We start from the raw sequence: 15,826 nt of genomic DNA on the forward strand, positions 1-15,826 counted from the left end.
AGAATATAATAAAATAGTCATTTGATGGGAATTCCACGGAGAAGGAGTTGGAGTATCATGGAGGCATCGTGGAGGCACATAGCAGAAGGCATTGAGCAGACCTTCAGGAATCAATAGGATTGCAGCAGGCAGGATGGGGTGAGGTGGGTACCCAGGGCTGTGAAGAAGTGCAGCGTCACCATGAGTGAGAGAAGTTCACAGGGAGCACAGGTGCCCTTGAGTGCTGAGCTAAGGACCTGGAAAAAACCACTGTGAATTCTGCAGCTATGGAAACCCTGGGGCTGCCTGTGGTCAGAGAGGGGCTTCAAGATCAGTGATTTTCCAGCAGCTGGGAGAATGGACTGGAACAGAGCCCCCCTGAACCGTTCTGACAGCCCAGATTAGAAGGGGGAAGGTGGAGGAAAGGCAGAGAGGTAGGGTGAACATTTTATTTCTTACATTTTTATGTTTGCATTCATAGTCTTTACATTTCATTCCAGGGCATCTGGTTCAGGGGAAAAAAAGAAAACAACATGTTTTTCATGTATTAACATTGCTGACACACTCCAAAATCCTTCTGGAACCATCAGTGTAAGACAGAATAACAAATAGAGAAATAACTTACGTATCTCAACTTGTCCCTTGCAGTAAATATCAGAGGTGATGAAATATTTAGGTATGACCAATCCATGATGTGAATTCTTGGGCCAAATAAGTTAATTGCTATGATTCTACACAAACTCAGTATCAGTTGCTGAAGTAATGAAAATGGTTGGATGCACTGGAAGCTTTGAAGACTAAGCGTAGCTAGTATGATATACTGATGTTTCTACACTAAAAACAAAAGAGTAAAACGAGTTTATCCTTGTGATTACAATGCTGAAAAAAAAAGCCATCTTATAGCTCTTCTTAAATAATTCATGATTTACCACTACAGAAATGAAAATAAAAATAGACGAGTTTTCTCAGAACTTTCGGCATATATCAAAAGCTATTATTGTTACGATATGATTTCTACTGAAATTTCAGAAGCAAAAAGACTGGCTAAGAACTAGCGCCCCTCGAAGACTGGCAGCTCCATCACTCACCCTGCTGAATGTGGAGTAAATGAAGCAGGGCGTGGTCACCGGGCTTGGTTTTATAAGGGGGTGGGAGAGAGGATGGATGGAGAGGAAATTGATTTTTGCTAAGTTGGGAAAAAAACTATTTTATAAGAAAAAGCATGTGCTCATTAAATTATTTACAGGGCCAGTGCAAATGATTTAAAGAGAGAAACACTGAACTCTTAAAAATAAATAACAAAAGCACCGAGGTGCCTGGCCTTGCTAACGTGCTCCTGGGGAAGTGAAGTGCTACTTCGTTTCTATTATGAATGGCAAATGCTGCGGATGTGAAGTCACCCGTCAGATCACTGTAAGTAACAATAATGGTGAGCAATGACGTCAGTCGAGGGCATGGTCTACACATATCCTAGATGATACTGAATAGAGGCACCTACTTACGGCACAGACAATTCAGAAGAAGAAAAAAAAACGGTATGTGTGAACCACTTCTTTTTTAAATTGAAAATGAAAATAGCTTTATGGAGGCGTCCAATGGGGATAGAAACGTATCCCCTTAAAATCAGGTTACCTAATCCATGGAAGGGCAGAATATCACAGAGAAAATTAAAATGGGTTTTAATCATGGAAAGTAAACATCTGAGCATATTTGACAAGTCTCACCACAGAGCCAGCTTTCTCCAGGCTAAGCCTGATAGAGGATCTGGTGTCTTCCCTGGTCCCTCCCCCATCTGGCCCATCCCAGACTGAGAGAAGCACCTGGAGCTGTCCCTGCCAGGGACTCCTTGCTTCACGTGAAACCACCTGGCTCTCAGCACTGCAGGGCCTGGGCGCGCTAGCTTTCTGACACACAGGGAGTCAGTCAGTAGATGTACTACCAATGCTCACAATTATTTCCAAACAGGCCTGCAGGCAAGGACTCTCAATGACTACAGGCCATCATAGGAAAGGAAATCTGCCCATACAAAACCAACACAGGTGCACCAATCTCACAGTGGAAGCACAGTCTCGCAGTAGGAACACAGTCTCGCAGTGGGAGCACTATGTCACAATTGGAGCACAGTCTCGCAGTGGGAGCACAGTCTCGCAGTGGGAGCACAGTCTCGCAGTGGGAGCACTGTCTCACAGTGGGAGTGCTATCTCGCAGTGGGAGCACTATCTAGTCATAGTGGGAGCACAGTCTCACAGTGGCAGCACAGTCTCGCAGTGGGAGCACAGTCTCTCAGTAGGAACACAGTCTCTCAGTGGGAGCACTATTTTACAGTTGGAGCACAGTCTTGCAGTGGGAGCACTATTTCATAGCAGGAGCACAGTCTCGCAGTGGGAGCACTGTCTCGCGGTGGGAGCACAGTCTCACGGTGGGAGCACAGTCTCGCGGTGGGAGCACAGTCTAGCGGTGGGAGCACAGTCTAGCGGTGGGAGCACTATCTCGCAGTGGGAGCGCTATCTCGCAGTGGGAGTGCTATCTCGCAGTGGAAGCGCTATCTCATCATAGTGGGAGCACTATCTCATAGTGAGAGCACATTCTCACAGTGGGAGCACAGTCTCACGGTGGGAGCACTGTCTCGCGGTGGGAGCACAGTCTCGCGGTGGGAGCACAGTCTAGCGGTGGGAGCACTATCTCACGGTGGGAGCATTATCTCGCGGTGGGAGCATTATCTTGCACTGGGAGCGCTATCTCACAGTGGAAGCGCTATCTCATCATAGTGGGAGCATTATCTCATAGTGAGAGCACATTCTCACAGTGGGAGCACTATCTCGCGGTGGGAGCACTGTCTCGCGGTGGGAGCACTGTCTCGCGGTGGGAGCACAGTCTCGCGGTGGGAGCACTATCTCACAGTGGAAGCGCTATCTCATCATAGTGGGAGCACTATCTCATAGTGGGAGCACAGTCTCACAGTGGCAGCACAGTCTCGCAGTGGGAGCACAGTCTCTCAGTAGGAACACAGTCTCTCAGTGGGAGCACTATTTCACAGCAGGAGCACAGTCTCTCAGTGGCAGCACAGTCTCTCAGTGGGAGTATTATCTTGCAGTGGAAGTACACTGAGCACACTGTGTAGCTGTTCACACTTGTTTCCTCACCCTGACTCCCCATGCCAAACCCCCAGAACCGGTTCACACTCACCAGGAGATCTTTATTTTAACTTGAAGAATCCTTCATTTACTTAGAAATAGAAAGGCCCCTTCAGGGATACACCATAATGCCTATCATATCTGTAATGGGTGGAGCAGAGAGATTGGAATGGCCTTGAAGAGCAGAAGCTCCCAGGCTGGGTCCTGCTGGAACCGGCTCAGCATGTCTCCAGGAGCAGCACACACAGCATGCCAGTCAGGAGGGGTGTGGGAAAGATGGCAGAGAAGAAGAGGCAGCCAGAGAGAAGGCAGGTCAATGAAAGTCCTAACTGGTGGTTTGGCCCTCCCTTCCCAGTGGCAAGAGGATGCCTGTTGTAAAATGGATGTGAAGCCTGGCACCATTAACCATCCAGCTCAACCAGCTTTAAATCCTAGGCCCTACATATGAACTTCAAGTTTTCAGCTTCCCACAGAGGATCTCACCATCTTCAAACCACCCAGGCTCTGTGCCAGCCATACTGGAGTTTTCACTGTAAATTAAGCAAATGGGCCTCCTGGTATTATACATCAGTCTTTCTAGCTTAGCTAAGGTGAATCTACCTCTAAAATATGGAGCCACTCTCAGAGTGCTAACCAAGCTAGCTGTCTGATCCTGGCAGGCTTCTTGGCAAACTGAATACCTGGCCAGGAGAAAGGCCAGGTGACTGTGTCCCCACTTGGCTGCAGGGATGAGATCAGTGTGATTTCTGATTTCTCCTTGAGATGCCTCACATAGTTGTGCTCCTGGGCTTCAAAAAAGAAGATGATATCTAGAGAATGATTCCTCCAGCCTTTGGATGGGAAATAGGCCAACGGCTCTTCTCCCTACTGAGCTCCTTCCTACCCACTGAAACATCCCCCAGCCAAAACTGCACCAGAAAGCCCAAGATTCTGGAGATGCCATCCTGGAGAAGATATTCAAAGGAGTAGGAGATTTCTCCAAGGCTAAACAAAACTCCCAACTTATCTCTGCCGGAGTAGGGTACATCAAATGGCCAAATCCACAGCTTTGCAGTCTCCTAGTAAGAGGCAGATCCTCTGAAACAATCATAGGCACAGATCCTTGCATTTTTGAGAAGTCACAGAATTAAGATTTTTCTGCATCTCGATGATTCAGACACTTTAGAATTTGATATTGGCATAGAAACTAGGAATCATAAAATAAAATTTTTTAAAAATTGTCATTTAATAAACACATTGTGTGTCACCCAGAGATAAAGAAACAGGCAAACAAATAGGAGTGTAAATGTTTGCATGATACATAGGGAACAATTTAGCAATAGCTGTTAACTATTGAAAACATTTGCTTTTGGTTCTAGCCATCCTACCTCTAGGAATTTTTCGAGATATTTTCAAGGTTCACAAAGAAAAAATAGACCATCTTAGCATTGTTTATCATGATAAAAAACACAAATGTGCAATAATCAAATAAGTTTGGTGCATCCATGCAATGGAATATTATTAAGAAATGTCCTGTATACTGACATGAAAACCTATCCAAAGGGAATTAAGTGAATAAATGCAAGTTGAGCAAACAATGTGCATCATTCGCATGTGTTGGTAGAAGCATGAAATGTTCTGGTTTGATTCACTATTCAAAGAGGTTGTCTCTGAGGACTGGCACTACAGGGCATTCCTTTCTGGAGAACCTATTGGTGTGCATGGAGGTTAGGAGAACAGACTCACCCCAGCAACACCACATTTTGACCTTGGGCAATGCCAGGTTCTGGGTCTACCTGAGCACAGCCCTCCTTCACAGAGTGCAGCAGGGCTCACATGAACTCACATACTTGAGGCACATAAAATAGTGCCTTGTACATAGTAAGCACTGTATGAGCACTCTTATCTTGACCACTGCTATTGAGCCCCCACATAAAGGTTTTTGCAATCATAACCACCTTGGTGTTCTTATGCCATTTAAAAAAAAATAAGACTTCAGGGCTGTAGGCGGTGGCTCATGCCTGTCATCCCAGCACTTTGGGAGGCCGAGGCGGGCAGATCACTTGAGGTCAGGAGTTCAAGCCGAGCCTGACCAGCATGGTGAAACCCCATCTCTACTAAAAATACAAAAGTTAGCTGGGCAGTAGTGGTACAAGCCTGTATTCCCAGCTACTCTGGAGGCTGAGACAGGAGAATCTCTTGAACCCGGGAGGCAGAGGTTGGTTGCAGTGGCCTGAGATTGTGCCACCGCACTCCAGCCTGGGTGACAGAGCGAGACTCTGTCTCAAAAAAAAAAAAAAAAAAAAAGACTTCAGTTAGTAATAGAATGTTTTTTAAATTAGCAAGATGATGATGTAAGTAATGGTTATTTAAATCAAATCTCAAAATACTGGAATTATGTCATCCTTGAAGAAGACAAGAGGAGATCTGGAGGTTCCAAGAGGAAGTGCCCCTTCACCTGCAAGGTGATCACCTTAGAGAAATCTCAGTGCCTGGGTTGGGTATGAACCGAAAACTCCTGGCCAAGAAGGACGGAAGACCTTGGTATTAGGAAGGTTTAGATTAGGAAGGTTTAGATTTTGAGATTTTTAGATTTTGAGATGACATCCAAGCATGCAAGCAAAAAAAGTCCCTTTTGCTTTTATCTAAGTCATACCATGAAGCTGGCCAGGGTGATTCTCTGACTCCTGGAATGGCAGACCTGGTAAGCAGCTCTATATCCCCTTTCCCACCCACCACTACAAAGCTTAAGCCCAATTCTCTGTTCAACTGCAGCAAGTGTGGGGGGCGCTGTATCCTGTATGTCTTCATTTTAGTTTATCCACCAACCTTGTCTCCAGGGTCTGATTTGCATCTTGTTTGGCTATTGTATATTTTTGTTTTTATTTCGTATTTCTAAATCACCTGTTCTTTCTGCAAACTGTCTCAAATCTTTATCATGCATTTCCTGCTTACTCCCTAAAGATCGTCTGCCCTTCCCACATCTTTGCCAGTCGGTCCCCACTTTCCAGCCTGCACAAGTGCCTTGGAGCCCTACCCTTCGGATGCGGCCAAAGCCATTCCTAGCAGCCCTTGAGGGTTCTAACAACACTACTGTGGAGTCAGAGGTGGGTGCTCCTTTTTCTCACCTCTCTAAAGGTAGGGAATGCAGCATCAGGAAAAACACATAGTAGGCACTATGGAAGGGATGTGGAAGGAGCGTGTGAAGAATGAACTCTGAATGAATGGTTGCTACTAAGCTGCTCTAAGGCATTAAGTGTCTTCCTCCTCTCCACTGGGACACTTCAATGACCAGATTTCCTTCTCCTTCCCTGGAGGAAGGCCTGTCTCCTGGGATCCTAAGTCTTCACTCAGGGACAGCTATATGTAAATCAGGAAGAGAAATCTGCCGTGGAAAAGGTCTCCATTGACCAACTGCTCCTCTGGTATCTGCCTGTCCAGCAGACAAGGCAAGTGAAAAAGTGTGTGCAGTCTGAAACTTCACACTAGCAACAGCAGTGATCAGAGTAATGACAGGGATGGGAAAAGTAATAATAACAATAACAGGCAGTCTAAATTTGAGTAGCATTTTGTAGCTTTCGGAGTGCTTTCAAATGCATTTGCTGTTTTCTTCTATGCCTCCAGTGACCCTGTACATACCCAGATAATTACTACTGTGGCCACATCTTTAAGTTTCTGTGATTTTATATCAAGATTCAATTGTGTAGGGAAAAGGAAACTTTTTCATCATAGAAGGAGACATATAATTCACTTCTGACTATTCCAGGAAGGGTAAGCTCCTGACTTCGTGGCAAGGATGTGGACTGATGGTGTTGTCTGGATGGTGATCAGGCCACATACTCCTTATTGTCCACTTCTGCAGGGGCCTTCTCAGTCCACATTCCTGGTGAAAATCAATATTGTGTGACTTTACAGATTCATGAGTGCCAGGGAATAAGCGACCCTCTGTTGCTGTCACAATCTCATTTATTTTCCTTCTCACTGGAATTCTAATCAGTCTGAGCATCAGTTAATGATTCTTTCTTATCCATTTGATTAAAACACAAAGTCATTGAGGCAGTAGCAAATTGGATTTTTTTTCCCTTGGCCCTTAATGCACTGCAGTAATGAAATCCACGACTTCCCACCTCTGCTAGCGAAGAGTCAGCATGTACCGTGTGAAAGCCAGGAAGGCTCATCTGTCTTGTGAGTGATTTCCTTTCCTGAGGAAGGCCCTCCAGGAGCCGTGCATCTCTGGAACAGAACACCCATGCTGACAAAACTGAAGATTGAACCTCTAACTAACATGACTTGTGCAGGTGACAGGGAAATTGTTTATAATACAACTTCATTTCTTTAAAAGCACTATGGATTTTATTACTTGGGTGAAATCATATCCCACATACTAATTTAATAAACTCCTCTAAGCTTACACAGAGTCTCTTCTTGGAAAAGGATGTGTTTGCGATCCACTGGCCAGTGCACTGAATGACTTCCCCCTACAACCCAAGGGAGAAGGAGTAGTGAAGACTGAAAACTAGGCAAAGCCAATTCGTATTCTGATGAAACTTTACAAATGCTGTTTATGACAAAACCCAGTTGTAAAAACTAAACGGTAAGGTGAACACCCAAACCCTGCCATTCAAATAACAAAGAAAGGGGCTCGCTGCTAACTTTGATTAACCTTTTCCAGTGGAACCTTCTTGTCTTGTGTCTCATTACCTCAAGTCCCAAGGTTTCCAACCCTGGGTAAAGACTGTCTCCTCAGGGCTAGGCACAGTGGCCCACGCCTGTAATCCCAGCAATTTGGGAGGCTGAGGGGGGTGGATCAATTGAGGTCAGGAGTTCGAGAGCAGCCTGGCCAACATGGTGAAACCCTGTCTCTACTAAAAATACAAAACTTAGCTAGGCATGGTGGCACACGCCTGTAGTCCCAGCTACTCAAGAGGCTGAGGCATGATAATTGCTTGAACCTGGGAGGCGGAGGTTGCAGAGAGCAGAGATCGTGCAACTGCACTCCAGCCTGGGCGACAGAGCGAGACTCTGTCTCAAAAAAAAAATTACTGTCTCCTCAGAGCTTGGCAGTAGTTCTGCTAGCGAAAGTGATTTAGAGCAGCTCCTCGCAAGTGGGCAGAAGAGCCTGTGGCACACCTTTCTGACCCTTTCTCCTTTCCAAAGAGAAAAGAAGACAGGTGACAAAGAATTGGAGAGGAACAAACAGGGTAGACTTCTTGTTAGCAACATATTTTTTCAACCATTGTTATTTACTTTATTAAAGAATAATATGCACTCACACACCTGATTTTATATTGATTCATTCAACAAAAGTTTATTTGTTCTACTTTGTATTAGGCACTGAAGATATATCAATAAGAGAAATGATGAAAAGTTATGTCTGCACAAGATTGTACTCTAAAACTGTGCCCTATTACCTTAAAAATAACCCAGTAGTTGTATTACACTTGTGTAGTAGGTCCTTAGGATGGATAAGACACCACATCCTCCTAGCTCAACCAACTTCAGCACTGCAGTGTCGGACAGCTCCATACACCTCTGCAAGGAGTTCCAAGTCAGGCAGGGGCCACTTGTCTCTCTGCACTCCAAAGCAGCAGAAGGCTGCTAAGCTACACACAAACACAACCTGAAAAATAAATACCCTCCAGGGCAACCCACCACATGTGGGAGATGAGAACCCATGGATAAATTCCCCAGCATCCCACTCTCTGACTCCTTCACTGGGATCACCTCCCACATAAACTATTTGTATCTTGCCGCAGTTTGCTCTGGGGAACCCAGAGCAAGGTACAAATAGTTTATGTGGGCTTGTTAGAACCCCAGATAAGCCAAGACAACTTGTAATAGCACAAGGATGCAATAAGTATGACACAAGTGAACTGTCACTGTAAAAGCAAATTTGGGGAGGTGGAACTGTATATAAACAAACTTCAGTGGTGTATTTGTGTGGTAGGGGTGTGAGTGAATCATAGTCAAATCATAGTTCATGTGACAATACACACTGAAGCATTAACAAAAATTATTAGAGAAACTATATTAGTAAGTCTGAAGCTGAATCAATAGCAGTTTAACATTAAATTTGAGAAGAACAGCCAATAAAAATATAGAACAGCCTAAGAAATATGAAAGAATGCAGTAATATGGTTTGGCTTTGTGCCTCCACCCAAATCTCAGGTTGAATTTTAATCCCTAGTGTTGAAGGAGGGGCCTAGTGGGAGGTGATTTGATCATGGAAGCGGATCTTCCCCTTGCTGTTCTCATGACTGAATGAGTTCTCACAAGATCTGGTTGTTTAAAAGGGTGTAGCACCTCCCTCTTCATTCTCTTCCTCTGATCTAGTCATGTAAGATGTAACTCATTCCTCTTCACTTTCCGCCATGATTGAATGGTGGCAGGCGAAGAGGAAGGAGTTACATCCTGAGGCCTCCCCAGCCATGCTACCTCTACAACCTGTGGACCTGAGTCAATTAAAACTCTTTTCTTTATAAATTACCTAGTCTCAGGTAGTTCTTTATAGGAATGCAAGAACAGACTAATACAGAAAATTGGTACCAAGAAGTGGGACATTGCTATAAAGTTACCTGAAAATGTGGACGCAGCTTTGGAACTGGGTAATGGGCAGAGGTTGGAACAGTCTGAAGGGCTTATAAGAAGATAAGAAGATGAGGGAACATTGGGAACTTCCTAGAGACTTGTTGAATGGTTGTGACCAAAATGCTGACAGTGATATGGACAATAAAGTCCAGGCTGAAGTTGTCTCAGATGGAGATGAGGAACTTACTGGGAACTGGAATATAGGTCACTCTTGGTATGCTTAAAAAACAGACTGGCAGTGTTGTGCCCCTACTCTAGGGATCTGTGGAATTCTGAACTTGACAGAGATGATTTAGTGTATCTGGCATAAGAAATTTCTAAGCAGCAAAGCACTCAAGATGTGGCCTGGCTGCTTCTAACAGCCTAAGCTTGTATTCATGAGCAAAGAAATAATCTGAAACTGCAACTTAAATTTAAAAGGGAAGCAGAGCATAAAAGTTTCCAATAATGTGGATAAACCATGTCACTTGAATTTATTGCCAATATCTGAATATTGATATTCAAAATCATACAGTATTACAGATTTGCAGCCTGACTACACGGTAGAAAAGAAAAACTCATTTTGGAGGAGGAATTCAAGTCATCTGCAGAAATTTGCATAAGTAAAGTGGAGCCTAATGTTAATAGCCAAGACAATGGGGAAAATACCTGGAAGGCACTTCAGAGACCTTCACAGCAGCTCCTCCCATCACAGGCCCAGAGGCCTAGGAGGAAAGAATGGTTTCATGGGCCAGACCCAGGGCCCTGCTCCCCTGCACAACCTCAGGACACTACTCCCTGCATCTCAGCTGCTCCAGCTCCAGCTGTGGCTAAAAGGGCCTTAGATAAGTTTCAGAGGTGCTGCTCTGCTCCAGAGGGTGCAATCAAGTAGCCACAAAGGCTTTCACATGGCATTAAGCCTCCAGGTGTGCAGAGGGCAAGAATTGAGGCTTGGGAACCTCCACCTAGATTTCAGAGGATGTATGGAAATACCTCGATGTCCAGCCAGAAGTCTGCTGCAAGGGCAGAGCCCTCATGGAGAACCCCTACTAGGACAGCGTGAAGGGGAAATGTGGTGTTGAAGCCCTCACACAGAGTCCCCACTGGGGCACTGCCTAGTGGAGCTGTGAAAAAAGGGTCACTGTCCTCCAGACCCCAGAATGGTAGATTGACAGCTTGCATGTGCCCTTGGAAAAGCTGCAGGCACTCAACACCAGCCCATAAAAGAAGCCTTGGGTGCTGTACCCTTAAGAGCCACAGAAGCAGAGCTCCCCAAGGCCTTGAGAGCCCACCCCTTCCATCAGTGTGGCCTGGGTATAAGACATGGATTCAAAGGAGATTATTTTGGAGCTTTGAGATTTAATGACAGCCCTGCTGGGTTTCAGACTTGCATGGGGCCTGTAGCCTCTTTGTTTTGGCCAATTTCTCACATTTGCAATGTGAGCAGTTATCCAATGCCTGTACCCCCATTTTCCATTGTATCTTGGAAGTAACTAACTTGTTTTTGATTTTACAGGCTCGTAGGCAGAAGGGGTTTGCCTTGTCTCAGATGAAACTTTGGACTTGGATTTTTGAGTTAATGCTGGAATGAGCTAAGACTTTGAGAGACTGTTGGGAAGGCATGATTGTATTTTGAAATGTAAGAAGGACAGGAGATTTGGGAGGGGCCAGGGATGGAATGATGGGGTTCAGCTCTGTGAACCCACCCAAATCTCATCTTGAATTGTAATCCCCAGTGTTGGAAGAAGGGTCTGGTGGGAGGTGATTGGATCATGGGGGCAGATCTCCCTCTTGCTGTTCTCATGACAGTAAGTTCTCATGAGATTTGTTTGTTTAAAAGTATGTAGCACCTCCTGCTTTGCTCTTTTCTTCCTGTTACAGCCATGTAAGATGTGACTCCTTTCTTTTCACCTTCCACCATGATTGTAAGCTTCCTGAGGCCTCACCCGCCATGCTTTCTGTACAGCCTGCAAAGCTGTGCATCAATTAAACCTCTTTTCTTCTAAATTATTGTCTCACATAGTTCTTTATAGCCATGGGAAAACAAGCTAATACAAGCAGCATCCACCTTGATTATTTCTTCTGCAGTAGGATCCTGACCATGGGGCCCAGGGGGATGTCAGACTTCTCAGGAGAACAAATTTATTTATTTATTTATTTATTTATTTATTTATTTATTTATTTATTTATTTTCGATATGGGGGTCTCACTCTATTGCCCAGGCTGGAGTGCAGTGACACAATCATAGCTCACTACAGCTGACAACTTCTGGGCTCAATGGATCCCTCTGCTTCAGCCTCCTGAGTAGCTGGGACTATAGGAGGTGCCACCTATATAGGCACCACCACACCTGACTAATTTCTTTTTTTATTTTTTAGAGACAGAATCTCACTATGTTGCCCAGGCTTGTCTCAAACCCTGGCCTCAAGTGATTCTCCTATCTTGGCCTCCCATGTCATTGGGATTGCAGGTGTGAACCACCATGCTGAGCAGACATTTTAGAGAAGCTTTAATTAGTCCTGAATAAACTAGGCAGAAGCCTCAGTATTTGGGTAAAGTCTGACATTTGATTCATATTAGGCCTTCAGAAGGAAACTAGACATGTACCTGTGTGAGTGTCATCACTGGATCACTAAACTTGTGAGTGTTCCTCACTCACATAGTTCAGAGACTGCCATCATATCCAATCAGCATAAAAATTCCAATAATGTGGACAAAGTATGTTACTTGGATTTATTGTCAATATCTGAATATTGATTTTCAAAATCATGTAAGTATTACAGATATAGCTTGGAGTGAAAATCTCCTAATATGTTTTATATATTAAAATTATTTTAACCAGTTGCGGTCTCAATTTGCATTCATTATCACAAAATATAATGCTGGCAGCATTAACTTCAGTAGTAGGGCCATCCCACCACCATCACCACGAGAAGTACATTAACACCTCCTCACACTGGCCATGCTCAAACCCTACCAGTGGGAAGGGGGCAAGCATTTTGCATTACTAGCATATACACTAGGATGATCACAGAAGCAATCTATCATACTTACACTCCACCACCAGAAAATATAATGATCACATTTTTTAACAAAATTCAGTTTATTCTTTTATTCTAGAAATTTATCCTGTGAAGGTAACATGTAGCTGATGGTTGATTTTCAGCATTCGGTATGTTGTCATTGAGTGCATCTCTGATTTAAATGACAAATTTTATTGGTCCCTAATGACTTAGTAGTATACTAGTGAGTAGGCCTTAATCACATGAAAAAATGAGTCTACCAAGTGGCCTTCCCCTCACTGATAATGGCAAAGAAATGTCCCATGTTTGGGGATGGATGTCCAGCTCATGTGGCTGCCTATTGTCTACCTCTGGGCCACAGACCAGAGGCCAAGCATCGTTGTGTCCAGTGCCACCCAGGAAAGGTACTCATCTGCCTTTGTTCCAAGGAGGTCCTTTTTCTCAAGAATGTTTAAATAGTGTGCATGTTTGTACATACCATAGAGCAGCAGTTCATATTGGCTGTAGATGTTGTGAAAACAATAGCCATTGAGTAGAGGCCGGGGATGTTGTCAAATATCCTACAATGCACAGAAGAGCACCCTCTCAAACACACACTGCCACAACAGAGAATTCTGACCCAAAATGTACATGGTGCCTAGATTGAGACACCTTTGCACAAAAATAGTATCTTGGCCTGTCCGCCTCATGCTCATGGGACTTCAGTTCAAAGAGAACTGAAATGCAGCTTTAATAAAAGCCTTTGTCTCTGAGCCATGAGTGTTGTGGAAACTGGGGCCAGCTGAAGTGTGTACTTGCAAGTAGGATAAAAACTCAGACCTGCACACTTCCCAACATGCCTCTACAGACTGCTGTTGCCTATTGGATCTGATCTGTTGATGTCCACAACCTGGGATACCTAAATGTGCTAAAAGAGCAACTATAACACAACAAGGCTACCAGCTGGGTGAGCAGGAGAAAAATAAGAAAAGAGCTTTGTGTCCAGGGTACATCCACCCAGCCAGCCTCACATATCACATTTGCTGGGGATCTAGATGGTGGCAGGGCTCTCACAGCTGAGAGCAGTCCATAGTGCAGGAAGGAATTCTGTTACAACTCACTCCAAAGCTGATAAACAGCCAGACAAAACTGAAGCTGTAGCTGCCCTGTGTGACTGTATCAGCCTGTGGAAGCCATCAAAACAATTCAATAACTCAATGACATAGTCCTAGTTCCAATTCATCTTTCTAGCAGGCATCTGTTTCTATATTTGAACTGTGCAGAGGAAATTGGATAAGGCATGCTAGCACGGGACACTGCAAGCTGCAGCAACCACATGCCCAGCAGCGGGAGCGGGAGGATGGAAGACAGGAGGAGAGAAGCCAGGCACTGAATCTCAATCAGAAGCAGCTTAAAGGTCAGACTCTGAAACTTTCTTCAGAGCCCATCAAAGCCCATCTGTAATTTCCACAACAAAGTAACCCAAAGCCATTTCTTGGTGACCCCCAGTGTCAGGGTACTCACCCCTCATTCACAGACAGACAGCCCTAAATGGTAGAGTAACAGCATCAATTCTTCTCCCCATCTGTTTCCACTCACTGGCTCTGCCCAGCCAGCCAAGAGTCAAAGCCTTAGGCATTGGAGTGCGGATTCATGGTCAGGTTCCGCTCCTTGGTTGAAATTATGGGTAACTTAAGTTCTATGGGTGGAACTGGCTGGAGGGAAGACAATAATCTGGCAAATGACAAGTGCTCCAAGGGGACCCGTGATACATTCTATCTAGGTCAGGGGTGGGCAAACCATCACCTACGGGCCAAATGTGGCCACTTCCACTCACTGACCCATCTTCTGTGGCTGCTTTCACATTTCAATAGCAGAGCTGAGTAGCTGCAACAGGACCGCATGGCTGGCAAATATTTACTCTCTGGCCCCTTCCAGGAAAAGTGGCCAACTCCTACTCTAGAGACCAGACTTCTAAGAAAAAAATGAGTCTTCAGGATGCAGATTTTCAGTAGCATACATGGGAGGGCTTGAGAAAGACAGGAACAGGCATGGAGATACTGAAGGCCCCTCTTCACAATGGTGAGTGACAGCTCATAGTCTCAGGAGTAATTGGTTGATAGAGGCAGACTCTAAGGCAATGAGATAGAAGGAAGAATATTTTTGATGAAGGGGCAGATGGAGGAACCTTTCCTAGTGTAGGAGAAGCCCTCAGCAGAGGAGAAGCAGCACCCATACCTGCATGGGGTAGAAAGAAAGGAGAAGGAGCCCCCAACAGCAACTACGAGAACCACAGAGAAGCCAAAGAGAAGCTAAGAACTTAATCTTGTCTTGAATTTCTGTAGCATCTGAGACACTAGAGTTCAGTCCTGCATTAAGCTCAGGGTTTCCCAAACCAGTCAGTCCACACGGCCTTTCCACCTGGTAGCTGCCATTTCCATCCAGGCCTTGGTATTCATGAGGTTACCCTTTGGAGAATGCTGCATTCAACCTACCCACTCCCTTTACAGATTGGACAAACCCCCTTGACACCGTACCTCCATGTGAACATCACACAGCAATTCACGGAAAGCGGGCACCCATTAGCAGGATGGGAGAGGCTGGAAACCAGCCCTGGCACATTCAAGATGCCCTCCTATGGGAGAAAGAATTGCAACAGCATTTTGTGCTGTGAATGCCCAGTCTATAGGAAGATGAACAGAATGTGCACTAAATATTTAAGCATCTGAGCTGTCATAGCTCATGGCAGGAAGCCACACTCACCTCCCAGGACCTGATTCTGCCATAATACACTGTCCCAGAACCACTATAGATCACCTCACCACTGGCTGAGGAAGACAAAGACAGGAGCTAAGTGTAGATGGGCAGCAGGCTCATCCTTGTATCCCTTCTACTGGCTGATGCACACCTTGTCCAGCTTGCTAAAGACATGCTCCAACACCTGTCATTGTCAGGCATTGTCAATCATTGCCATGCCTGCTGTGCCCACCAAGCTGCCAGCACCACATGGCTGCTGCTCACTGGTGTGAGGTGTGTGCCCAACCTGAGGGGCAGGCGAGCTCAGGACACAGACCTCCCAGTGCCAGCACACAGGAAGGCCCTGGTAGCTGGCCAGGGAGGCCTAAGCTCACTTCAGTCATCAGACACGGAGTTCCATTCTCTAAG

General features: G+C 45.2%; 1 long non-coding RNA gene across 1 annotated transcript; it reads right to left on the reverse strand.

Annotated features, from left to right (window-relative positions):
- Positions 1 to 456: 456 nt before the first annotated feature.
- LOC129037233 (uncharacterized) lies at positions 457 to 15,227 on the reverse strand. The gene is made up of 3 exons (XR_008502753.1): positions 15,199 to 15,227; positions 13,161 to 13,242; positions 457 to 484 (listed from the first exon to the last, which is right to left on the reverse strand). It is a non-coding gene; the product is annotated as an uncharacterized LOC129037233 (long non-coding RNA).
- Between the last annotated feature and the right edge of the window lie 599 nt (positions 15,228 to 15,826).

The sequence above is a fragment of the Pongo pygmaeus genome, chromosome 4, assembly GCF_028885625.2.
Source record: "Pongo pygmaeus isolate AG05252 chromosome 4, NHGRI_mPonPyg2-v2.0_pri, whole genome shotgun sequence".
Classification (NCBI taxonomy): Eukaryota; Metazoa; Chordata; class Mammalia; order Primates; family Hominidae; genus Pongo; species Pongo pygmaeus.